The sequence below is a fragment of the Papio anubis genome, chromosome 9 (genome assembly GCF_008728515.1).
Source record: "Papio anubis isolate 15944 chromosome 9, Panubis1.0, whole genome shotgun sequence".
Classification (NCBI taxonomy): domain Eukaryota; kingdom Metazoa; phylum Chordata; class Mammalia; order Primates; family Cercopithecidae; genus Papio; species Papio anubis.
In genome coordinates this window covers 8,383,182-8,411,002 of record NC_044984.1, presented here as the reverse complement: position 1 = coordinate 8,411,002, position 27,821 = coordinate 8,383,182, and the positions used below count along the sequence as shown (strand labels likewise).

The following is a 27,821-nucleotide window of genomic DNA, read 5'->3' as shown; positions in this document are numbered from 1 at the left end:
GAAATGTGGGGTTGGAGCCCCCACACAATGTCCCTACTGAGGCACCACCTAGCGGAGCTATGAGAAGAGGGCTACCATCCTCCAAACCCCAGAATGGTAGATCCACCAACAGCTTGCACCATGTGCTTGGGCAAGCTGCAGACACTCAACACCGGCCCACGAAAGCAGCCAGGAGTGGGGCTATACCCTGCCAAGCCACAGCAGCAGAGATGCCCAAGACCATGGGAATCCACCACTTGAATCACCATGACCTGGATGTGAGACATGGAGTCAAGAAAGATCATGTTGGAGCTTTAAGATTTGACTGCTCTGCTGGATTTTGGACTTGCATGGAGCCTGTAGCCCTTTGTTTTAGCCAATTTCTCCCTGTGGAACAGCTGTATTTACCCAATGTCTATAACCCCATTGTATCTAAGAAATAACTAACTTGCTTTTGATTTTACAAGCTTATAGGTGGAAGCGACTTGCTTTGTCTCAGATAAGATGTTGAACTGTGAACTTCTGAGTTAATGCTGAAATGAGTTAAGATTTTGGGGGGCTGTTGGGAAGGCAATATTGGTTTTGAAATGTGAAAACATGAGACTTGGGAATGGCCAGGTGTAAAACGATATGGTTTGGATGTCTCCCCACCCAAATCTTTTCTTGAATTCCCATATGCTGTGGGAGGGACAAAGTGGGAGGTAATTGAAACATGGGGGTAGGTCTGTCCTGTGCTTGTGATAGTGAATAAGTCTCACAAGATCTGATGGTTTTATAAAGGGGAGTTTCCCAGAACAAAAGAGTTCTCTCTCTTTGCCTGCCATCATTCACACAAGATGTGACTTGCTCCTCCCCCTTGTCTTCTGCCATGATTGTAAGGCCTCCCCAGCCACTCGGAACTGTAAGTCCACTAAACCTCTTTCTTTCATAAATTGCCCAGTCTCAGGTATGTCTTTATCAGCAGCATAAAAATGGACTAATACACCACTCCTCTTAGAGACTATGATGATTATAAACCCCATAGATTATGACCTCACATATCAGCTTCAATCAAGGAAATGCTTCCCAGGAGATACTAACATACAGCTGGGGTTGAGAACTACTAAGATATATTCATCAAATGGAATTTAGGTGATAGAATACTTGTTTGATAACAAAAATTATAGTTTTGATTCACCTGTACACAAAATAAATTTTGGGGAAAAAAGCTAGATGCTTTGAGAGACATAAAAAATTAACATTATAAATTGTATTGGGTTTGTGACAACTTCCTAAGCTTAAACAAAAAACTTTCTGCCAACAGGAAAAAAAAAATCACAATGAAAACATCAACCAATAAACAAATAAAAACATAGTACCTTTATAGTAATAAGAAAACCACTAATGTGCCAATAAATAAATAGTCAAGGAACATGAAAAACAAAAGAAAACCAGTTCACCAAAACAAAATGTTTAACAAATATGGAAGCATGGTGAACTAAAATGAAAGTTTTTTTATCTTAACTAGTAATTTTAAAACTACGTTAAAATAAAACAAGATACATTTTTTTGCCAATTCATTTAAGAAAAAAAGATATTTATTTATTTATTATTTATTTATTTTATTTTTTAATTTTTTGAGCTGGGGCCTTGCTCTGTTGTCCAGGCTAGAGTGCAGAGGCGTGATCTTGGCTCACTGCAGGCTTGATCTCCCAGACTCAAGTGATCCTTCCACCTGAGCTTCTTGAGTAGCTGGGATCACAGGCAGGTGCCACCACACATGGCTCATTTTAAATTTTTTTTTGTAGAGATGGGGCCTTGCCATGTTGCCAGGGTGATCTAAAATTCCTGGCTTTGAGTGATCCTCCCACCTCAGCCTCCCAAAGTGCTGAGGTTATAAGTATGAGCTACCACACCCAGCAGCAAACAACATTTGGAAACTAATATTTATGCTCTAAAGAGTTTTATTTAAAAAGACCACTCTTATAAGATTGACAAGGAATCTAAATGTCTACATTTTCAAAAATAACTTGGCACTATGAAAATTGAGAGTCTGAATGGCCTCAACGATTTTGACTCTGTAATTTCTCTCCCAAGTGTCAATTATGTATATGTTTTTTTAAAAATGGAAGATGTTTCTGAACACACAAAAAAATCTGTGACACTTATTTAACTGTTTTGAAAATATAAATAGGGATTTGCTTCAAAATAATTCATGAACTTGAAGGAGGAGAAATAGATGGAGATGTAAATAAAAAAAAATTAACCATGTGTTCAAAATTGCTGAATTCAGGGGATATACATGGGAAGCCATTCTACTATTTTTGCTGCTTTTGTATATATTTGAAATTTTCTGAAATAAAAAATTAAAAATAGAAGAAAAACTTAAATTTTCATCAAGAGGAGGGATGTTTCAAATTATTTTTATATAGTTGGACAATGGAATACTACATATTTATTAAATTTATGTTCACAAAAAGTTTTAATAAATGGCAATTTTTAATGTTAGTGGGTTAAGTAAAAAGGCACATTTTAACAATATATGTACCACAAGAGTACAATGAAATTGAGTGGGAAAAACACCTGTGTAGGGGAATCCCAAAGAGAAGTATATTAGAATGTTATAGCAACAGTGATGATGGTTAGTATGAATAATTTTTTCCTCTATTTTCTATTTTCCAAATGGAATGAATTAAGCCTTAGTTATTTTATAATAGGAACATGCAAAAGAAGAAAGGCTACAAGGCAGAAAAGTTTGCTAGACGAAATACAAAAGAGAAAATTGGCTGAGGGTAATAAAAAAAAGTCAAAGAGGGAAAACAATCTTCCTAAAGAACTAGTGTTTAGAATTAAAGACAAAGTACAATCGTTAAATCAAGATTAATGGCTTCAAAGAGGGCTCTCCTGGCCTACAGTCAAGGTGAAGATCTGGAGTTTAACAAGCTTCACTGTTGCTTGCTAAAGGCATTATCTTGCCAACCTGGGAGAAAGCCAAGTTGGAACTCCCACGAACAAAGTTAATGTATTATCTCCATTCAACTGTAGTAAAGGAGAAAGAATAAAAGAACCCGTGTCAGAGTTAGGGGTGGGTTTATCTTAATGTATTGAAGCCTTGGTTTACTAACCTATACAGCTGAGATCATTCTGCCTGCTTACATCAGAGGATTCTAGTGAGAATTAATAAGAATGTAAAATTGTTCTTCAGTGATAGTAGCTAAAAGTGCCTCTTCTAGCAAGAATGTATTTGTATAACATAATTACTTTTCAGACAAATGGTTCCAACTTTGTGCTCCTGATCAAGATTCCCTTTTTGATGGCTTTCCTTCAATGCATTAGCATAAATGTAGCTAAAATTCCTTTCTTCCCAGCACAGGCACAATAAAATGAAAGTGCCCAAAGACTTGCTAAATGTTAAGTAAATTTAGGAAACCAATTCAGTGAATAAAAAGTGAAGGAGCAGGTCCGGGTGTGGTGGCTCATGCCTGTTACCCCAGCACTTTGGGAGGCCGAGACAGGTGGATCACCTGAGGTCAGGAGTTCGAGACCAGCCTGGTCAACATAGAGAAACCCCGTCTCTACCAAAAAAAAAAAAAAAAAAAAATTAGCCGGGTGTGGTGGCAGGCACCTGTAGTCTCAGCTACTCAGGAGGCTGAGGCAGGAGAATTACTTGAACCTGGGAGGCGGAGGTTGCAGTGAGCCGAGACTGCGCCATTGCACTCCAGCCTGGGTGACAGAGCGAGACTCCATCTCAAAAAAAAAAAAAAGTGCAGGAGCAGTGTGTGTGCAAGTGTGGTTGTGGGTGTGTGAGGTGTGTGCGCAGGAGTGTGTATTTTCCTAAGTTGAAGTTTGCAATTCTACTGCAGCTAGCTTGTTGTCTTAAGAGGGCCATGCTGGAGCCCAACAGCCTCCTGCCTTGGTCCTGCACTTTTCCTGCTCTGAACTTGTATGTGTGAGGGAAATGCTGGGCTCACTCACTCCTTTCCTTATGGTCTTTTATATCTGCCATGAGAAAGGTGTATTTACTATTCAGACTCCTAGGTTTCAGCTCACTTTCCAGTTTTTTTTAATCATAAGTCTCAGAAACATAGCCCAGCCCATTTCTGAAATTCAGTATACCCATCTCTCCTACTATTATAATTAGCTTTGTACTTTTGAGTGAATTACTTAATCTCTCCTCATCCTCAGTTTCTCATCTGCAAATTGGGTTTGCAATAGTATCTAACACAAAGAGCCATTGTAATAATTAACCAATTTTACATGATAATGCACCTAGAACAATACCTAGTACATAGTAAGCAGTAGCTGTTACTAATTATTCCTAGGATAGCTATAAAAATAAGAATATTCCTATAATAATTACTGTTATTATTCCTCAAATTATGACATTTTTGAATGACCTCTCCTTGTGGGTAAGACCTTCATTCTATGTAACATCAATATGATAACATAATACCACTCACATTTCTGTATATTCCACAGGAATAAGATAATTATTTCCTGACACCTGAGCTTACAGAAAATCTTACTTACACTTTGGTACAATTTTCTGACCATCCTTCTGCAATGTATCTGCTTTTTAAATCTTAAATTGTCAATTGTTCTATTCTTTTTTTGTAAATTGCTTCATAGTTTTCAAATTTAAAAGGTCATATGAGTATTAAAGTGGACGCAGCAGATTTTATACTATTCTTTTCCTAGGCTCTAACAACCAAAATGTAAGTCAGAGGTTCTACTTGAGGAGCTTTTTAAAAATCTCATTGCCTGGGATGCATCTCAAACCAATTAAATCAGAATCAGATTCTGGGAATAGGAACCAGGTATTGAGATGTATGTAAAGCTCCTAAGGTAATTCCAATATGCGACCAAGTTTGGGAATCCTGCCTTAAACCCTTGTTATCTCATTTTCTTAATTCATTCCAGAGAAAATTCACCAGACTCTAATTTATTAGATAAGATTCTACATTGGCATCCACTATTCTAGTTCTCTCTCTCTCTTTCTCTCTCTCATTCTTTCTCTCCCCCTCCTCCCTTCATTCATCTCTCCCTCATTTGTATGTAATCTTCAGCAAGTGAGATCATTTCCCCGGGGTTTAATCCCTAATCTGTAAAATAATGGGTCATAGTCTTGCACAATGTAATCAGAGATGTTTTGACAGCACAAATGAGATAAAACATATGAAAGTACTTTAAAGTTTTAGAATACAAATACAAGTATTTCAGAAATCCAAGGTAGAATTGTCATATTCCCCACATCCTTCCCTCTCCTCTCATATAGACATGCGCAAGGCCATCTCTTCTGAAGTACCCTTGCTTCCTGAAGTAAAGCTTTTCTATGGTAAATAACTTGAGGATCTGTTAAACTCTTAAGGTTTTGGTATTTCTTTCACAGACTTTCAAGCAAACTTTACTTAAGGCTGTATCATTTGTCGACCACACTTTTTATCTTGTCTTATATCACTACTTACAGTTTTTAGAGAGAAAAAGGGTTAACGAGTCTACAGAGAGATAATATGAGATGCACTCTGGAAAAAATCTAAGATAAATGAACTTTAAAATAATGCTATTTTTGCACACCAATATGGTCTCCAGTATGATGAGGTCCTGACAGTAATCTTCACTTTGGCTTCAACTTCCTTCTGCTCTGAAATTCATCTTGTTTTCCTCACCTAAATATTTCTCAATAGAAAGTTCTAGGAGAAATGCTTGGTTGAAAGGAAGAAACTTCTCCTGAAACACGGAAAGGAGTCAGGAGATCTCACTTATAACACTGGGTCAATGACTTCCCGTGTGACCTTTGGCAAAGCAATTAACATATCTTTTCTTTTTTTTTTTTTTTCTTTGAGAGAGAGTCTCGCTCTGTCGCCCAGGCTGGAGTGCAGTGGTGCGATCTTGGCTCACTGCAAGCTCCGCCTTCCGGGTTCACACCATTTTCCTGCCTCACCCTCCCGAGTAGCTGGGACTACAGGCGCCCGACACCATGCCCGGCTAATTTTTTTTGTTTGTTTTTTTCAATGGAGATGGGGTTTCACCATGTTAGCCAGGATGGTCTTGATCTCCTGACCTTGTGATCCACCTGCCTCGGCCTCCCAAACTGCTGGGATTACAGGCGTGAGCCACCGTGCCCGGCCCAATTAACGTATCTTTTCTAGAGAGTTGCATGTAAAGTATTTGAGATGTATAACAATCAGTACAAATATGACGTATTATCATTATTTATTGATATCTCATGAGGAGTACTCAAGAAAGTAGAACTATAATGAAACTAAGATATATAAAATATATTTACATATGAGAATTCAGAAGTGTAAAACCTGAGAAAAGGTGGATAAGGGTTTTTCTCTATCATCTTAAGCAAGAAATTTAATACCTTATATCATTTCCTCAAAATCCAGTCCTTGCAGTCCTTTTAGTAGAATCTGTGCATCCTGTATATTGACAGACACAGTCAGAGCTCCTGGAAAATCAAGAATGGTAGATGTGCCCCTACAATGATACAGAAAGCAGTTTAAAGCAAAGGTATATGAATAGTGCTAGCAATACCTGCTACCCTCGTGGATTCTTGACTTGTCCTGGGAACAAAAACGTGGCACTGTATTAATGTTTAAAGATTGGTCTTGTTGGAGGCATTTGAACCAGAGCAGCTCCATTTTGAATAGGGGCTGGGTAAAACAAGGCTGAGACCTACTGGGTTGCATTCCCAGGAGGTTAGGCATTCTTAGTTATAGGATGAAATAGGAGGTCAACAAGATGTAAGTCACAATGGCCTTGCTGATAAAACAGAATGCAGTAAAGAAGCCAGCCAAAACCCACCTCAACCAAGATGGCCACAAAAGTGACCGCCGGTCATCCTCACTGCTCATTATACACTAATTATAATGCATTAGCATGCTAAGAGACGCGCCCATCAGTGTCACGACAGTTTACAAATGCCACAGCAACATCTGCAAGTTACCCTATGTGGTCTAAAAAGGGGTGGAAACTTCACTTCCCAACCCTTTCCCAGAAAACTCATGAATAATCCACCCCTTGTTTAGCATATAATCAAGAAATAACTGTAAGTCTACTCAGTCAAGTAGCCCACACTGCTCCTCTGCCTATGGAGTAGCCATTCCTTTATTCCTTTACTTTCTTAGTAAACGTGCTTTCACTTTATGGACTCACTCTGAATTATTCCTTGAGCAATGTCCGAGAACCCTCTCTTGGGGTCTGGGTTGGGACCCCTTTCCAGTAACATCTTCCTGGAAACCATGAAGGGACTATACTGAGGAAAATTCTATGGACCCAAAGGAAATAGACTACAGCACTGCCAACTGGCCAACTTTAGGTAAGGTGCGGGATATGTTTTGCCCAGGCAAAGGATCAGATTGGGTTAGAGGTCGAACTTAGGAGAGTATCTCCTAAGAGAGGGTTAAGGTCCCTCCTAATAAAAGGCAAGGATGCTTAACGGAACTTGAGTTTGAGGCCCAATTTAGAAAGGTTAGAGTCCTTCCGAAGATTTAGGGAATAGAGGTCCCTCTCAGCAAAGTCCTTCTTGGTTAAAAGTGGATTTGACACTATGGGATGTTAACTGCTATTCTCTTTGGATTAATCTGCCTTGCACTCTTTGCTGACAGCTATGGGTGACAGGATTAGGCATGTACAGGATCACCAGACATGGGGAACTTTTTTCTCCCCAAAGGGGGAAACTTGAGAGCTTATGGGACTACTAGGAAACATCCTTCACTACTGACAAGTGGCCACCTGGGTCTTTCTCTAGTCTCCCTGAGCTCCTTGGCTTCCCCACCCCACCGTAGGCAACACTTTTATCCTTTCCGATTCCTCTCTCTGTACAAACCAGTTGCACGAATGGTAGAAATCACCAGCTCTTGCAACGTTTTGATTAATGAGTAAAAGGATTCACGATGCTAGTCTTAACGCTGTAGCGAATCTGGTGTATTTTGTGCTTTGAATTTGTCTTTCTGTGTTATTCAGTCATAAAGGGGAGGTACCTTGGGATAGAACACAGGCTTAGGACTCCATAAGCTGGATAGGGTTTCTCTCTCATCTTGTTTTACACCCTTGGGAGCTTGACCTTGTAACCACGTGGCAGTACTTTCTCTTAGTCTCTGCCATCCAGGGGACAGCAATTTTGGAGTTTATGACATAGTTAGCTCTAAAAATTGTTTTCAGCAGTTAAAAGCCTTCATTGGCTCAAAACTGTCTGCTCTAGGCCCTTTCTGGGAAGGCAATGGAAACTTCCCAATGCTGTAGCTTAGTAGTTAAGGCTTTGTCTTTTCACGATGGCATCCCTGGTTCAGGGTTCAATTTCTGGTTTAGGGAATTAGTACTTTCTGGTTGATATTTGTGTGATCTTTGCCATTTGTTGATTTTATTCCCCTCCATGAACAACTTCTATCTTCCCTTCTTGAGTCTTCCTTTCTCCAAGCTACCTTGTAGACTCTAAATCTTGTAAAAACTGCTAATCACTTCTTTTAAAATACTGGTACACTTGTGATTAAGTCATAACCTTAGTGAAGGCTTACCGGTTCCATCTGGGAGGTTACTTTTGGTAGAGCTTAAAAGCCAGAAAAATGGATTGTTTGGCCTGGCTAAAGTCAGGTAATAAGAGATTTAAGAGTATTTTTAAAGTGTTATGGTTAAAAGTCAGCTTTAATTAAAAGCAGATATATGAGCTATATGTATATTTAAAAGGTCTTTATAATTTTTCTCTTCTTGGATCTTATTTCTCTGAGGAAAAAAAAATTTTTTCTTCTCAGTTGACTAAATTGTTGATAGGGTTTGGCTATGTCCCCACCCAAATCTCCTCTTGTAGCTCCCATAATTCCCATGTGTTGTGGGAGGGACACAGTAGGAGATAACTGAATTATGAGGGTGGTTCTTTGCCATGCTGTTCTTGTGATACTGAATAAGTCTCATGAGACCTGAGAGTTTTAAAAGTAGGAGTTTCCCTGCACAGGTTCTCTCTTTGCCTGCCGCCCACGTGAGACATGGCTTGCTCCTCCTCCTTGCCTTCCACCATGATTGTGAGGCCTCCCCAGCCATGTGGAATTGTAAGTCCATTAAAGCTCTTCTTTTGTAAATTGTCTAGTCTCAGGTTTGTCTTTATCAGCAGGGTGAAAACGGATGAATACAGGGCCGGGCGCAGTGGCTCACGTCTGTAATCCCAGCACTTTGGGAGGCCAAGGAGGGTGGATCATGAGGTCAGGAGATAGAGACCATCTGGCTAACATGGTGAAACCCTGTCTCCACTAAGAATACAAAAAATTAGCTGGGCGAGGTGGTGGGCACCTATAGTCCCAGCTACTCGGGAGGCTGGGGCAGGAGAATGGTGTGAACCTGGGAGGCGGAACTTGCAGTGAGCCAAGATCATGTCACTGCACTCCAGCCTGGGCAACTCTGTCTCAAAAAAAAAAAAGAAAGAAAAAAGAAAAAAAAATGTATGAATACAATTGTTTTTCTCCATTTTGTCTTCTTGCCACTCTTGATACACATGAGGTGATCTAAAATAATTTCTAACAGCCTGGGAGTCCTTGGGAAAAGCAGAGGAGTTGCCACAGGTCCTGTTTTGGAAAAAAGCTTCTGTTTGCCTTATGAAACCACTGGAATTGAAAGGGGATAAATAAATCCTTCTCAAAATCTAATGCTGTGTTTCATTTTGTATTGTGTTATCTGATGGTTTTGACTTTTGTGGGTATCAGAAATTACTTCTCATTATGAGAGAGCTTTGGTTTGTAATAACTAGGAAACATACTTTTAGGGATGGCTAATGGAAGTTATGGGGGGAGGATACTCGGCTCTTTGCATGTTTGGATCAGAGAAGCATACTCTTGGCCACCTGGAAGATATGGAAGTGTCCCCATTGCCACACTGAGAGATAAGAGTCCCAAAGGATGTGGACTGATTTTCTCTTTTTGGGGATTCAACATCTGGTATAAAAATGGGACCCTTAATTTTTTTAAATCTGTTTTGCCTTCCAGCTATGCCTGCCTATTAGGCTCTAGCAATTACATGCTTTCCTGGTCCTGTTCCTCAAAGGGCTCCTCCCTGAAGCCAGTAATTCAATTAAGAAACTTAAAAATTGGCAAATGAAAAATCTTACAACTATTGGATCTTCTGTCTGTTGTGTATTCGTATGTGTTGTATGAGTAATGTTTATATATGAAAGAGCTCTGATTAATTGGTTTAAAAATAATAAGTACTTAAATCAAATATTTTGTCAGAAAAATAAAAACTGTAAGGCTTTTTAGTTCATGCGACTTTAGTAAGCTTTGGGAAATAAAGACAGTTTTAAAGATTATTGGTAAAATAAAAATGTCTTCCAAATTTTGACATTTGGTCTAAATTAGGTAGATAAGATATTAGATTTACTAAATGCTTTAAGGTCATAAACTGCTTATTTGACTTCTGAAAATTGTTTGGTATACCTGCTTTAGAGACATTAGATTCTAGATAAGTCCTGGGGATATGTAGAATTCGCCATGCCCCCTGGCTATGCTGGAAAGAATCAGATCTTATCTTGTACTTCTGTCTGGTGTCCTAAGCTTCACACCTAGTACCTAATTAAAATCACTTACTTACCAGGTTTTTCACCAAAAATAAAAGTTGCTAAGAGTTAACATTGTAACATATAATCGAGACTACTGGAAAAACAGTTTTAACATGCAAGGTGTGTAAGGAAAGTGAAATGTGTTTTTGGTAAAAGATTATAAGAAGGCATGGGAATGTGAATTTTTTTTAGCCTAGTTTAGAAGGCTAAGGGGTTGTAAGTATTCTTTATCCTGAAAGTCTGAGCAAATTGTGGAAGATCTGTGAAAAATTAATCTTGTGAAGGAAATTCTGTGTGAACATACTGGCTAAAGTTAAAGGGGTCTTATTCAGTTTTTCTGTAAATTGAACATTGGAATAAAAGCACAACAGGGTGTTCTTAGAGCACTGATCTGCTCCTTAACAAAAATTTGTAAAGAGTTTAAAAAAGCTTACGGGAATCTTACCTTTTCGTCTAACTGCTTAAGATTGAATAGATTTGTCTATAAGGTTTTATTAAGAATTGGGATTGACATTAACAGTACACTAATGCAAAGGGTAAAATCTGGCTTTCTCTCTTGAATAAGATTTTTGTGTAATATTTTTAAAAATGAAATTCTGTTTGCCTTTTGACTAAACTATAAGAAAAAGACAGGAAGGAAAAGAGACATTGTGTGGAAAGCTGTCTTCCCTGTATTAATGAGTAAAGTTTTTTGTCTTTTTACAATTTTTGAGTTATCATTTTGGCTAAATGAATGACTTATGGTGACCTGAGATTCTATGTTTGTAATATCATGTGCTTAAACCTTCGATATTTGACAAACTTTCCAAAATCAAATGATAAATTATGTCTTTTTCGGACCTAATTAATCTTTTCATATTAGGTCCTCTAAAGTCCAGAAGAGCCATATTTGGCTTAATGTGGTATAGAAATCTATAGAAATCATACAGGAAGCATTATAAAATATAAAATTATGTTTGCCTTTCTTTGGGCTATATTTGAATAAATACGTTCTTGGTTATGTGTTCCAAGATTATGGGAAGCTCCTATAATTCTAATATGACTTAGTGTATTATTAGTAATTATAATTGTTACATAATATTATTGTGTGCCATAGAGGTAACCACATTTCCTTGTCAATCATGTCTGACTGTGACTGCCCTAAGACTTTTTGTCATTCACAGACAACTGTTGTCTTGTTTTGATCCTCTTTTAAAGGTGCCTTATAATCAGCAATAGGACTTTGACAGGTGCTCTTGAATGCAGGTTTCTGATAACTTTGGAGATTGTGACATTAGGATAGAGGAGAAAACTTTCATGATTCTCATGGAGAGCTGAAATGTTCATGAATATCAAACAGAACAGGAGTTAACTGCATGGATTGAACCAACAAGGAATGACTGAAATAATCATTTTGTGACTTTTTGCTTAAAATATTGCTAATTCTTTGCTTTGTTTTTCAGAGTGAAGAAAATTTTTGGGTTTTCTATAGCTTGTGGCAATACTCTTGTAAAGAAAATTTTAGAGCATATTTCTCTCTGATTTCTCCAGAATTTGGAAACTACTTGTGAGTATGCTTAACTTACGGCAATATAGTTATTTGCATAAGTGAAAAAGAATGCTTTCTTTTGCAACAGGACACAATTGGATAAACTTTTTATTACCAAGTCTTTGACTGGAATAGCGTGCTTTCCTTTAAGGAATTAAACTTGACTTACACAGCCAATAAAAGCTCCTTGGGAAAACCGGCCTCATACCTTGTCTATGCAGTCCCTGTACAGGGTTCCTGACCTCTGGTAAGTGAAGAATGTCATTTTCTGATGGGCCCAAGAGCCCCAAGTTATCTTGGGACCTCAAGGGGAGGGGAATTTATCCAACTCATAGGTATTTTATGGTACAAAACCATGGCTGAGCTCAAGGAGTTTTTAAAAACTCTTAACTGAAATTCCTGATGGCATAAAGTTTCATCAGAGATAATTTAAAAAGAACCTATGTGAAAAATAATTATTCTTGCTGAACTTCATATAAATAATCAGGCCAAGTATAATACTAAAGCTTACTTTTGCAAACAAATCAGTTCTATTATGATTTGTCTTTAGTTAAAATGAGGAGATAGAAAAATTATGTTTCAAGAACTATGGTACACCTGTTGTTAGATTCTAGTCCCATCAGTTTTTAGTTTTTTTCTGCAATTTAGACTGACCCTGCCTATTCCTGTGAATCAACCAGTGATCTCTGACTGCAGCTCAGAAGAAACAAGATGGATGGGTAATATAAAAATCTGGATTAGTATTCTAATTCTGGGCAAGTACTGGAATCAGTTAGTGACCCCATATCATCTTGGTTCCAACAGTTGCCCACTTCACAAAAAGCCTTGTTAGTTTACTTAGGATAATTTTATTTATTTTGCTCTACTCTTGTGGAATATATTGCTTTTGCACCCTTTGTGTAGGAATGCAGTATAAGCTTACTGAATGTTTTCTTAAATTGAACACTTATTAATATTCCAGATATTATCTTTTGTGGGAAATCAAGAGTTATGAATGGCCATCTGCATATTGATGCTTTCTGACCAAGCTTCTCTCTACCCTGAATACAAAAGACACTGATAGTTAGGCAGCAATATCATTGCCACTATTCAGCCTGAAGAAGTTACAGAAGATGGATCTTCATCCCTCTACAACCCTTAGGATTAAGGGTCCCCTTGTAAAGGAGAGGAGAGAAATATGTTAGAGGCATTTGAACCAGAGCAGCTCCATCTTGAATAGGGACGGGGTAAAAGGAGGCTGAGACCTACTGGGCTGCATTCCCAGGAGTTCAGGCATTCTTAGTTATAGAGTGAAATGGGAGGTCAGCCCAAGATACAGGTCACAATGACCTTCCTGATAAAACAGAATGTGGTAAAGAAGCCAGCCAAAACCCACCTAAACCAAGATGGCCACAAAAGTGACCTCTGGTGGTCCTCATTGCTTATTATACACTAATTATAATGTATTAGCATGCTAAGAGACACTCCCACCAGTGTCAAGACAGTTTACAAATGCCATGGCAACATCAGGAAGTTACCCCATATGGTCTAAAAATGGGGGAACCCTCAGTTCTGGGATTTGCCCATCCCTTTCCCAGAAAACTCATGAACAGTCCACCGCTTGTTTAGCATATAATCAAGAAATAACTATAAGTATACTCAGTCAAGTAGCCCACACCACTGCTCTGCCTATGGAGAGCATTTCTTTATTCTTTTACTTTCTTAGTAAACTTACTTTCACGTTACTCTATGGACTCGTCCTGAATTTTTTCTTGAGCGAAGTCCAAGAACCCTGTGTTGGGATCTGGATTGGAACCCCTTTCCGGTAACAGTCTGACCTTTACTTTTTGAAATGAAATACTAAAACTGTCTCAAGAAAAAAGTAATCTTCAAACCAGAACAGGAGGAGAAACATCATGAGTTTATGACCAAAATTCCAGAGGAAGATCTTGGAAAATTTTTGCCTAATTTTTACTTACATTAAACAACAAGTATATATTAAGTATCGTTAACCATTCCTTGCTAGTCCCCATCTGTCTCCTCTAACATATTTTTGGACCTTTTCCCAGGACCCAAGTAAGAAGGCAAAATTTAGATGTTATATTCTCGATCCATATCATCGCCTCCTCCTCTTGGACAAAACCCAGACTCTTTTCACACATCAGCATGGAGCAGAGTCCAGCCAATAAACGGAGTGAAGCAATCTGCTTTGGAATCCACCCTGCTCTGCTCTTCCTTAACTGACATTTGTGTTTTACACAAACTTCCTCGATACTGGTTTTGATTCCCACTATTACCTAGTACAGTTTATTGCACACGGTTATAACAGCAAACATTTATACTGTGGTAGTCGTGTGTTAGGCACTCTTCCAAGCACTTCACAAATATTTAGTCATTTAATTCTACCAGATGAAGAAACTGGGGCACAGAGAGGTTAAGTAAGTTACTCCAGACCACACAGCTAGTAAGCAGTGAAGATGGATTCCAACCCAGATCATTTGGCTTTAGAGTCCATGTTCTTAAAATCTGTCCTATACTGTTTGTCCAGTAAATTCTCAAAAACTAGTATTTTTTTGTAAAATTAGAATTACCTTTAATATTACTTGTTTTTTAAATTGAGATATAATTCATATACCATAAAATTTACCTTTTTAACGTGTGCAATTTAGTGGTTTTATTAGAGTCACAAAAGTATGCAACCATCACCAATATCTTATTTTAGAATATTTCCATTACCCTAGAAAGAAACTCCTACCCAATAGCAGTCATACCCTACTGCTCCCTTCCCCAGCCCCAGGGATTCATGAATTATTTTCTGTCTTTATGGATTTGCCTATTCAGGACATTTCATATAAATCGACTCATACAGTATGTGGACTTTGTAACTGGCTGGCTTCTTTTACTTGCAAATGTTTTCAAGGATGATCCATGTTGTAGCATGAAAGAGTACTTCATTCCTTTTTGAGGTTAAATAATACTGCGTTGTATGGATAGACACAGAGATTTTGTTTAGCCATTTATCAGTGGGTGGGCATTTGGATAGTTTTCACTTTTCCACATTTATATAAAACGCCGCTGTGGACATTCACATACAAGTTTCTATGTGGACATGTTTACATTTTTCTTTGGTATATATGTAGGAGTGAAATTGCTGACATGGTAACTCTATGTTTAAATTTTGAGCAACTGACAACTGTCTTTTAAAGTGACTGCATCACTTTATACTCCCACCAGTAATTTATAAGGAGTCCAGTGTCTCCACATCCTTAACAAACACTTCTTGCTTTTTGTCTTTTTTACTGTAGCCCAACTAGTTGGTGTGAAATGATATCTCATTGTGGTTTTGATTTGCATTTTGATGCTGAGCATCTTCTCATATGCTCGTTGGCCATTTGTATATCTTCTTTGAAGAAATGTACATTCAACTCCTTTACCATTTTTTTTGGTTGGGCAATTTGTCTTTTTATTGTATAAGTACCCAGTATATATTCCAGAAACTAAACCCTTATTAGATATATCATATGCAATATTTTCTTCCATGCTCTTATGTTGTCTTTTCACTTTTGATAATGTCCTTTGAAGCATAATAGTTTCTAATTTTGACAATTTTGTGTTTGATTGCTAGTGCTTTTGATGTGTGTTTAAGAAACCATTGCCCAACCAATATCACAAAGATTTACACTTACGCTTTTCCTAATAATTTCAGAGTTTTAGTTCTTACCTTCAGGCCTTTGGTTCATTTTGAATTAGAGGTCAAGGTCCAACTTCATTCTTTTGCATGTGAATATCCAGTTGTCCCAGCACAATTTGTTAAAAACACCCGTTTTCTGCTCTTTTTTGTTATTAAAGATAGTTTTTTTCAGCCTTATTATTATTAGAGAAAATGTCTCCCTTTGTCCCCCAGGCTGGAGTGCAATGGTGTGATCAGAGCTCATTGCAGCCTCAAGCTCTAGACTCAAGGGATTCCCTCTGCCTCAGCCTCATAAGTAGCTGGGATTACTGGCGCGTGCCACAGCACACAGCCCACGCAGTCTTGATTACTGTAGATTTGTCATAAGTTTTAATATCATTAAGTGTGGCTGGGCGCCGTGGCTCACCCCTGTAATCCCAGCATTTTGGGAGGCCGAGGCGGGCGGATCACGAGGTTAGGAGATCCAGACCACAGTGAAACTCCATCTCTACTAAAAATACAGAATGAGCCGGGCACAGTGGTGGGCGCCTGTAGTCCCAGCTACTCGGGAGGCTGAGGCAGGAGAATGGCGTGAACCCGGGAGGCAGAGCTTGCAGTGAGCTGAGATCGCGCCACTGCACTCCAGCCTGGGCGACAGAGCGAGACTCCGTCTCAAAAAAAAAAAAAAATTCATTGTGTGATTCCTCCAACTTTGTTCTTTTTCAAGACTGTTTTGGCTATTCTGAGTCCCTTGTGTTCTCATAAATTTTAGAATCACTTTGACCATTTTGGAAAAAAAACAAAAACAAAAACGGCTGGAATTTTGATAGCGATTATGTTGAGTATGTAGATCAGTTTGGGGAGTACCACTATCTTAACAGTATTAAGTCATCCCATTGAAGAAAACAATGTGTCTTTCCATTCATTTAGGTCTTCTTTAGCTTCTTTCAAGGATATTTGGGATATTTTGTAGTTTTTGGTGTACAAGTAACATTTGTTGATAATAAACTTTATAGTTCCATGGCCTCTAAAGGTTAAACCAGAATTTGTGTGTGATTTGGTGAGACCACAGAATGTTCTGTGTCTGGAAGAATCTGTTCTAGGACAGGTTGGGCGACAAATGCCTCCCAGAGACTGGCCAGAAACACATTCTATGTGAAGTAGCATGGTGTAATACAATGCCACTATTGATCCTTCTCATACCTGGGATAAGTAGACAGACTATAGGGCACTACATTCTATAGTTGTCTTGATGTCAGAACCCAGCTTATTTTCCCCTGACAGACCACAGGGGATGATCTAAATTTCTCAGGTTGTCATAAATTGCAGGGACGAGAGAGTGTGTCCAAAGAATCTGCATCCCTAACTTCCTATTAACATAAATACTTCTATTTATCCATCCTCCTACAGAGACCACCGCTCCCTAGGCACCAAAAATATGTCTGATTGAGATTTAAGTAAAAGCCCAGAAAGATGCAGCCCCCAATATCCCCGCTAAACCCTAAACTCAGGTGTAAAGATGCTAGTACATCTAGCACAGAACAGAGAGTTCTATGCCAAGGATCAATGAACTTCTTTTTGTGAGCAATCTATCTCACACACTATCTGAATATTTATAAACCCACAACCTGTCACTAGTTATGTCTTGTTGATACTGTCAAATTTTTGTTGTCCGTCTGTTTGCAGATATCCTAAGGTCACACTTTTATGACCTTAGTTCAAGTGAGCCTGATTCTATTTCCTAGTAAATGTTAACTTAACGAATTAAGAATAGTTCATTTTAATGTCAGCCCCCCAAAAAAGGAGACTTAGAAAAAATGATTTTGGTGTGGGAGGGGAGATTATAATTGTACTTTTAAATCACATTTGGTTTACCTACATTTCTTTTTTTCTAATGCTGCAAAACTGGAATATTTTTCAAAATTATCCCCATTTTTGTAAAAGAAAACCATTTCACAATAATTTGTGGATATTTTACCAACTTCATATTGCATGTGGAAACTAAGTTTAAATGAAAAGGTGACTTGCATAAGTCAGAAAATGAATCAGAGATCTAATCAGATGTGGGACCTTCCAATCATGAATCCATAATTAGACTGTCTCTAAGTATGAAACATGGGTGAGGAAAAGAGACAGAGAGTGAACTCAAGGTCATTTGGGGTTATGGGAACCGCCTGGGCTCCAAGAAAGAATGCAAACACAGCAGGTTCAACTCTCAGTGTCAGAAAGCCATGCCGTTCACACACTGTAAATGAGGTGACCATCCCATACCTTCTGTACCACTATAATCACACCTCCCTGTTACAGAAACAAAAAACATAAGAACAGCAACCCTGTTGTCTATTTCTTGATCTCTTTGACAAATACACTATGAAATACAGCACATGCTTCACAAATGCCACAGAATGCCCTATGTGTACAATAAGAAGGGTGCTTTGAAAGCAACAACAAAAACCTAACTTCCAAATATACTGGTGGGGGAACTAAGGCACAGAGTTCAGATACCTCCCAATAGTTAATTAGCACCTAAGCATTGTGTGTTGGCATCTCCATCTGGTGCTCTTCCCACTACAATTTCCCACCCTTCATACAGCTGACTGGGATATTCCATCTATTTTTTTCAGTTGAGTTTTGTAGGGATGAGAATGAGAAAGAAGACCCTGGCCCTTGCAATTCACAACGTGCATAGACTTTCACCGTTTCTTCTGGGCCTTTGGGATGCACATGTATCCGGACTAGCCTCTGCCAATCTCTACCAGATACATGAAGGCTACAATATTTATATCGCAGTTGTGTTTTCATTGATGGGGCTTTAAGAATATTCTAATTAATACTCTGCTTCCTTTTTCTTCCTTAGCCAGAACTTGCTCTGACTTATACTAAGATACCAGCGCCAAGGAAAGTTAAAGGAGTCAGGCCTTGAGCCCTGTGAGGAAAGACCACAGAAGCAGGAGTCCGGGAAGCCGTGTGATTTCACATCAGATGGGCTGGATTTGTGGAATTGGAGAATAAGTCTTATAGAATAAATCTGACCACAAGGAGGTCAGGATCAATTTTCAGCATTCCAGTTTCCTCTCTCCTCCTTCCTTGAACCATAAGCCAAACCTGTTAATTCTACGACTAAAACAAGTCCTTTCTTGCTGTTATAGCGTCTAACTGGCCGGAAGTGGTACTAAATTTGGGCCCAGAATGAAGAGGTGTCAAAGAGCTGCAGCCTTCACCTCTCAGGCTCAAGTGATCCTCCCATCTTAACCTCCCCAGTAGCTGGGACTACAGGCGTCCACCACCATGTCCAGCTAATTTTTGTAGGTGAGGGTCAACCAGGAGCTTTTCCTGTCTAGGCGAAGCCAGCCTGATCTGGCTTAACAGAGACTTTGGAGAAGTTGATTCTAAGCCTTTTTTCACTGACACAAACTAGGGGTGACTTGACATACAATTGGTCCTGATAGCTGACTATTGTCAGAAAAAAAAAGTACTTGAGATCAACTTCTCTAAACATCAAATTAGCACCTTTGGCAAGTATTTTTCACCACTTATTTGGTAGCATGATATGAATATAAAATAATCCTGTCCCCTAAGGTTGTCCAACACAAACCCTGCATTCATCTCCCACAACACAGTACCTCTGGTTAAATCATTCAATGTCTGAGTGTGCAACTAAAACCAATCATTTCAAGGCTTTTTCCAGAAAGGCATCTGACTTCATATGTGGATATTACATGTTGACATGGTTTGGCTGTATGTCTTCACCCAGATCTTACCTCAAATTGTAATCCCCAAAATCCCCCCATGTCCAGGGAGGGACCCGGTGGGGGGTGATTGGATCATGGGGGTGGTTTCCCCCATGCTGTTCTCGTGACAGCGAATAAGTTCTCACGAGATCTGATGGTTTTATAAGGGGCTCTTCCCCCTTTGCTCCCTTCACACGCTTTCTCTAGTCTGCCACCATGTAAGACGTGCCTGCTTCCTCTTCTGCCATGGTTATAAGTTTCCTGAGGCCTCCCCAGCCATGAGGAACTATGAGTCAATTAAACCTCTTTTCTTTGTAAATTACCCAGTCTTGGCTAATTTATAGCAGTGTGAGAAAGGACTAATACACATGTGTATTACTGAGATTTTTCTATAACCACAATGTATAGTTTGAAATACATTCTTTTCCCTTAAACCTTTGGCATCCACTACTGTGTCCTTACCAGAATTCTAACTTAGCCTAGAATTATATACATATAATACTTTTAATTTAGATCAATATTCTAAAACTATCGTATTTCTATATATTGTTATCTAACAATTTTTGAAAATACACTTAAATGTATAAAGATGAGGCTAGTTATTGAGGTTATAAAAGGTTAACAGCTACAGAGGAAGAAAACTAAAGCAGGTTTCCTTTTCATTTTTTATTTTGGCCAGTAATTTAAAGCATAAAAGTATAAATTTTGGGTCATAAAAGTTAAAACACTACCTTCAATTTGCTCTGACCATGGCAACTGTTAAGAACTAGCGGTCAGCTGGCCTCCACGGCTCACTTCTGTAATCCCAGCATTTTGGAAGATGAAGGCATGAGGATCACTTGAGGCCAGGAGTTCCAGGCCAGCCTAGTTAGCCAGGGTCTTCAGCAAGACCCTGTCCCTTAAAAAAAAAAAATACAAAAATTAGCTGGACGTGGTGGCACACGCCTATAGTCCCAGCCACTGGGGAGGTTGAGATGGGAGGATCACTTGAGCCTGAGAGGTCAAGGCTGCAGCAAGCTGTGATCATCCCACTGCACTCCAGCCTGGGCAACAGAGTGAGACTCCATCTCAAAAAACAAAACAAAACAAATTAACTGTCGATATTCCTTTTTGTCACTATGCCAAGAAGGGTTATTGTGAGAGAAATATGAGAAAACTGATTGAGATGGCTTTCACGGAAGCACATAATACTCAGAAGCTTGGATACGACCTAGACTTCTGGGGGCTAAGGAAAGAGTGAGCATCAGGAAATGTTCGTGCTTCCTGAAGACTCACCCTTAGGAGGTAGTATTCACAATATGATAGGGCTGAACTCTAACTGCCCAATTCAGCAGAAGGTATAGGGAGAAAAAGCTAGTGAAGAAGGCCACCTGGGCAGAGGAGGGTTCTGCAGGAAATGAGGTCTTAAGCCAATGGATGGATAGAAACCCCTTACTCCATCCCCATTATCTTTTCCCTATCCAGAGGTTACTATCTCCTCTGAACTCTAAACTGTCTTATTATTCTGGTTAGAAATCTCAAAGAAATTCTGCGAAGTTCAAAAATAAAAGACTTTTTTTGTTTGTTTGTTTTTTAAACCTGGAAGAATCTCCAGCAATTTCCCAGTCAACCTCTACCCTTCATTTTTAAAAGGAATAAAAATAATAATCAAACAACTAAGGACCCCTGAGGTCGGTGCCTTGTTGTTTGCTCACAAAGACAGAGCTTAAAACAGGTTTCAGGTCCCCTGGACTGAGAGAGGACTCTGTCCACTCTACACTGATGTCTGTGTCATTAGCTGCTGCTGCTGCTGCTGCTGCTTCTTTTTTTTTTTTTTTTTGACAGAGTTTCACTCTTGTTGCCTAGGCTGGAGTGCAGTGGCACGATCTCGGCTTACTGCAACCTCCGCCTCCCGAGTTCAAGCTAATCTCCTGCCTCAGCCTCCCGAGTAGCTGGGATTACAGGCAGCTGCCACCATGCCTGGCTAATTTTTTTTTTTTTTTGTATATTTAGTAGAGATGGGGTTTCACTATGTTGGCAAAGCTGCTCTCAAACTCCTGACCTCAGGTGATCCGCCTGCCTCAGTCTCCCAAAGTGCTGGGATTACAGGCGTGAGCCACTGTGCCCGGCTGGCCATAATTAGCTTCTTTACCTTTGTGCATATTCATTCCCTTCTACTTTCACTTTCTCCAGTTAGAAACTATGCCAAGACATGATATGCTAATACCCAACCTACTTATTCAGTACTTAACTAGTTTGCCTATTATTATCTGTTTCTTCCCAACAAGACTGTAATTTCCTGGAGAGCACAGTCAGCTTCTTTAGGTCCCTCATTAGCACAGGCCAGAAGTAGGCACAGAACAGTAGCTACATCTAAATTCAGAAAGCATGTTGAAGAACTGGAGACTGGCTGAGCCTGGGCTGGTGGGGAGGACAAAAATGAAGTGGCAAAGTAAGAAGAAAAAGCATGAAACCTTCATGAGAATAAAAATTTAGGGACCAGTTATTTTGTTCACTGCTGTATCCCTAGCACCAAGAGCAGTGTCTGGCATATATCGGAATTCATATGATTGTTGAATAAATAAGTAGCTAATTCGTCCATGAAAATACCATTGGATCTGCAAGAAATTTTTGTAGAAAAACAACCTATAGAAACTAATGAGGCATAAAGAATTAAACTACAATACTAAAAGTACAAGGGGGAATGAGGAGTAGTTTTTAACAGTAAATATAGCAAGTCCATGGTACCCAGGTTTCTGCTCAATAGGGACACATTTTTTTGTTCCATCATTAAGCAGGTTGCTTTTCTTCAGATAAAATATTTTAAGTTCTTTGCTATCTATAAACAGCAGGCAAAACATCGAGCCTTCAGAATAAAAATAAGATAATATACTCAATAAAGAACACCATATACAAAAATCAACTCAAAATGGATTAAAGACTTAAATGTAAGATCTGACACTAAAAGTACTAGAAGAGAACATAGAGAAAAGCTCCACATCATATTAGGATAGGCGAGGTTTTTTTGGACATAAACCCAAAAGCACAGGCAACAAAAGCAAAAATAGACAAAGGGGGTTACATCAAACTAAAAAATGTCTGCACAACCAAGGAAAAAATCAACAGAGTGAAGAAATAACCCATGGAATGGGAGAAATATCTGAGAAGTGATTCATGTCTGGTAAGTGATTAATATCCAAAATACATAGGGAACTAAAACAATAGGGGGAAAACAAATAACTGTATTAAAAATGACAAAGGACCTGAATAGACATTTCTCAAAAGAAGACACACAAATGACCAACACATACGTGAAAAAATGTTCAACATCACTGATCATCAGGGAAAATGCAAGTTAAAACTACAATGAGCTATTACCTCATACCTGTTAGAATGGCTATTATCGAAAAAACGAAAAATAAGTGTTGGAGAGGATATAGGGAAAGGAGAATGCTTGCACACTGTTGGTGGGAATGTAAATTAGTACAACCATTAGGGAAAACAGTAGGAAAGTTCCTCAAAAAATTAAAAGTAAACTACTGTATGATCCAGCAATCCCACTATTGGGTATACATCCAATAGTGATTTGACTTTTGTATATGGTGTTCTTTATTGAGTATATTATCTTACTTTTATTCTGAAGGCTCAGTGTTTTGCCTTCTGTGTATAGATAGCAAGAAAATGAAATCAGCGTGTCTGATTTCAGACATACTGCTGTCTGCCCGCCATGTTTATTGCAGCATTGTTTACAATAGCCAAGAGATGGAATCAATGTAAATGTCCATCAATGGATAAATGAATAAAGTATAAATACATATAGTATAAACACAATGAAATATTATTCAGCCTTTTGAAAAATGGAAATTGACAACATGGATGAACCCAGGAGACATTATGTTAAGTGAAATAAACTAGGCACAGAAAGAAAAATAATCCCATGATCTCACTTATATGTAGAATCTAAAAAAGTTGAACTCATAAAAGCAGAGAATAGAAAGGTGGTTACCAGAGGTTGGGGGACTTAGAGGGGTTGGAAAGATGTCAGAGGATATGAAAGGATTCTTCCTAACAAGGAGGAATAAGGTCAAGAGATCTACTGTACAACATGGTGGCTATAGTTAATAACTATGTATTGTGTTCTCGAAAATTGCTAAGAGAGTAGATATTAAGTGTTCTTACCACAAAAATATGTGAAATAATACTATGTTAATTAGCTTAATTTAACCATTCCACAATATACACATATTTCAAAACAACATGTATATGATAAATTATATATATAATTTTTAATTTTTTAAAATTAAACATAAATTTTAAATATACATATAATAAAAATAAAGAATACCCAGTTGGGAAAGCTCAGGTATAGTAGGCAGAATAATGGCTTCCCAAAGATGTCCATGTCCTAATCTCCAGAACCTATGAATATGTTGATTTTTAGTAGTGTTGAAATAGTGAAGGGGAATTAATGTTACAGATGGAATGAATCAACTGACCTTAAAATAAAAAGATTACCCTGGAATACTCAGTGAGTTCAGTGCAGTTACAAGAATCCTTAAGTGTGAGAAAGGCAAAAGTGTGAGCGTCAGCATGAAAAGACATGAGAAACACTCGACCGGCCATTTCTGGTTTTGAAGATGGAGGAAGGGGCCATGAGCCAAGGATGGTAAGCAGCCTCTAGAGACTGGAGGAGGCAAGGAAATTGATTCTCCCTTAGAACCTCCAAAAGGAACCATCCATCTGGAGACCTACCCATCCATTTTTACTTCTGACCTCCAGAACTGTAAAATAAAACTTTATGTTGGGTTAGGCCACCACCTTTGTGGTAATCTGTTACAGTGGCAACAGGAAATGTATAAACTCAGGTTAAAAGAAAACAGAGCTGCAAAATCACATAACTCCTGGCAGAACTTCGGAGCACATGTTGGTTGGGACTGGTTGTGAGGGTTTGGGAAAGGTGGGAATTAGTTTCTGCCAGAGACAACTGAAATAGATGCAATGCTCAACTAACTTGTGCATGATTAAAGACTTTACTTGTTAATGGGTTGAACTATACACCCTCCCAAAATTAATATGCTGACATTCTAACCTCCAGAACTCATAATGTAACTTTATTGGGAGATGATAGTGCAGAGATAATCAATTAAAATGAGGTAATTAGGATGTACCCTAATCCAATAAGACTAGTGTCCTTATAAAAAGGGGAAATTCAGGGGCAGGGCACGGTGGCTCACACCTGTAATCCCAGCACTTTGGGAGGCCGAGGCGGGCGGATCACGAGGTCAGGAGATCGAGACCATCCTGGCTAACACAGTGAAACCCCGTCTCTACCAAAAATACAAAAAAAAAATTAGCCGGGCGTGGTGGCGGGCGCCTATAGTCCCAGCTACTCAGGAGGCTGACGCAGGAGAATGGTGTGAACCCAGGAGGTGGAGCTTACAGTGAGCTGAGATCGCGCCACTGCACTCCAGTCTGGGCGACAGAGCGAGACTCCGTCTCAAAAAAAAAGTTGGGGGGGGGAAATTCAGAGACAGATATATACAGGGAGAATACCACATAAACATGAAGACAGCCACCTACAAGCAAAAGAAAGAGGCCTGGAATAGATGCAGCCCTCATAATACCTTAGCTTTGGACAGCTAGCCTCCTGAACTGTGAGACAATCATTTCGTTGTTTAAGCCAGAGGTCACCAACACCCGGGGTGCAGACCGGTCCGGGGTGCACAGCAGGAAGTGAGAGGCAGGTGAGCCAGCAAAGCTTCATCTGTATTTACAGCCACTCCCCACTGCTGTCATTACCTCCTGAGCTCCTCCTCCTGTCAGATAAGCCACGACATTAGATTTTCTTTCTTTCTCTTCCTCTTGTATTTTTGGTGGAGACGGGTTTCACCAAGTTGCCCAGGCTGGTCTCAAACTCCTGAGCTCAGGACGATCCACCCACCACCTCCTCCCAAAGTGGTGGGGTTACAGATGTGAGCTACCATCCCCGCAGGCATTAGATTCTCATAGGAGCGTGAACCCTATTGTGAACAGCTCATGTGAGGGATATAGGTTGTGAACTCTTTATGAGAATCTAATGCCTGATGACGTGAGATGGAACAGTTTCATTCTGAAACCATCTCCCACCAACCTCATCCGCATCTATGAAAAAATTGTTTTCCACAAAATCAGTCGCTGGTACCTGGTGCCAAAAGCCATGCAGTTTGTAGTACCTTGTTACAGCAGCCCTAGCAAACTCATACAGTAATGCAGGCACTGAAAGAAAACGCGTATGATTTTCATTGAAGCAAATACTTCATGATGTCTCATTGAAAGACCTAGCTGCCGCCTAGCTAGCTGTCAATGGAGACTCCGGTATACTGAGGGGGAAAAAACGGGTAGACAGCACAGAGTTCCGTTTCCAGGTGTATTTCAGTTGAGCTGTGCTGCACATTATAGTAACTCGACTCCTTTATTGCCACAACTACTTCCCACCCAGTGGGAAGGAAGTGTGGTCTCATAGGTATAAGAAACTCCAATGTGGAGAGGACTCATTACAGAAGGAAGCAACAATCGCATAAATGAAAGAAAGAAAGAAGGGAGACAAAGCGGGGATGAGGGGTTGATAGAGAAAAATGAAAGAGGAAAAAAGACGTTAAAAAGACACTAAAAACACAAAAATATTAGCCGGGCGTGGTGGTGGGCGCCTGTAATCCCAGCTACTTGGGAGGCTGAGGCAGGATAATCGCTTGGACCTGGGAGGCGGAGGTTGCAGTGAGCCGAGATCGTGCTACTGCACTCCAGCGTGGGTGAGAGAGCAAGACTCCCTCCCCCATTCTCCCCATCCCCCCAAAAAAGAAAGAAAGAAAACAGAGATTTAGTCAACGAGGGATAGCACATCACGCTGTACCCTTTTTAATCATGGTGATTGATATCTCATTTAAATACCGCAACAACCCTGGAAAGTAATTCCCGTATTTATGCTTTGCAGTCGAAGAAGCTGAAGCTGAAAGCAATGAGCCCATGGTCTGAAAGGCTATGCAGTCCTCTGACAAGTAATTCCTGTAAGCTCATTCTTTCCCTGCCCCTCTCCTGATGGCCCCCTCTCCAGGAATAAACAGAGGTCCCCCATTCCTGGGTTTTCTCATGTTTTTCTCTGCACCAAATCTGCTGAGGCAGGTTTAGTCCCTTACCGTATAAAAACACAGAAGCCAAACCCCACAAGATGCTTGTTCCGAAGAAACACAGGTTAATTCACTTGGTGATTTCTGTTTGTTCACATAAACACAAACAGCAAATCACAACCGTTCCGCTCCCAGCCTCTTCCCTTCTTCTCCCTCCCCAGCTGCAAAGTCCACCCCCGGCTGCCTCGGCGCCATTCCCCTCCCACCTTCTTTACCCTCCCCGCCGCGCCCGCCCCCCATGCCCCGTTCACTACCGTGTCCCTCCTGTGGTCACTCCGGTTTCAGGTGGGACCGGCCCAGTCAGAGGGGAAATAATGACTGGCTTGGCTAGGGCAAGGTGTGCCAGCCTCAAGGAAATGCTTTTCAGTCCCTCCTTCCCACTGCGGGGCGTGGCTGCCGGCAAAGGATGGAGTTCGGGCGGGCTCCCGCGAAGGGAAGTCTGTGGGCTCCGAGGTTTCCGGGACTCGCCACACGCGAGCCACAGGAAACCTCTGCTGAAACTGTAAAAGCTGGACTTGTTGCTGATCTACAGTGATCGCTAGATGCCAGGTATCGCGGAGACTCCAGTCCAGGTGAAAACGGAGTCACGATACAGGGCAACAGCGCCACCTCACGGCCGGTCCCAAAGCAGCGGCCTCCACTGGCGCCTAAAAATGGTCAGGATTCACATTCAGGTGGATTATTCCGCGCCAGGAACGTTCTCCACCTGAAGGCTTTGCCGGGGTGTTCCAAGGTAATATTGACGGGCCGGGAGTGGTGGCTCACGCCTGTAATCCCAGAATTTTGAGAGGCCAAGGCGGGTGGATCACCTGTGGTCAGGAGATCGAGACCAGCCTGGCCAACATGGTGAAACCCCGTCTCTACTAAAAATCCAAAAATTATCCGGGCGTGATGGCGGGCGCCTATAATCCCAGCTACTCAGGAGGCTGAAGCAGGAGACTAGTTTGAACCCAGGAGGCAGAGATTGCATAGAACCGAGATTGTGCCACTGCATTGCAGCCTGGGCGACAGAGCAAGGCTTCGTCTGAAAAAAAAAAAAAAAAAAAAAGATAGTACTGATCACTGCGGAGACGTGGGGGAACCTATAAGGAATTAATGGGAATTAAAATCCCAAGATTAAGTAATTGATCATTCATTTAGAGAGCACGCACACACACACACACACACATATATGTATATGTATATGTATATGTATATGTGTGTGTGTGTATGTGTATCCCATTATGTCCTGGGTTTTCCTCTGGGGAAACAGTGAACAAATTAGTTA

The 27,821-nt window shown here is 39.9% G+C and overlaps 1 protein-coding gene across 5 annotated transcripts in view; it reads right to left on the bottom strand.

Moving 5' to 3' along the window:
* Positions 1 to 27,369, bottom strand: part of STYK1 (serine/threonine/tyrosine kinase 1) — a 55,386-nt gene extending 28,017 nt beyond the window's left edge. The window contains exons 1-2 of one of the 5 annotated variants that reach the window (XM_009180200.4): positions 26,809 to 27,368; positions 6,326 to 6,441 (exon numbers count right to left, since the gene is read on the bottom strand). The gene's annotated coding sequence lies outside the window, so the exon portion shown is untranslated. Of the gene's footprint in view, positions 1 to 6,325; positions 8,634 to 26,563; positions 26,719 to 26,808 lie in introns of those variants that run through there. The other 4 variants (XM_009180204.4, XM_003905988.5, XM_017945660.3 and 1 more) reach the window with 4 other exon arrangements.
* Positions 27,370 to 27,821: the final 452 nt, after the last annotated feature.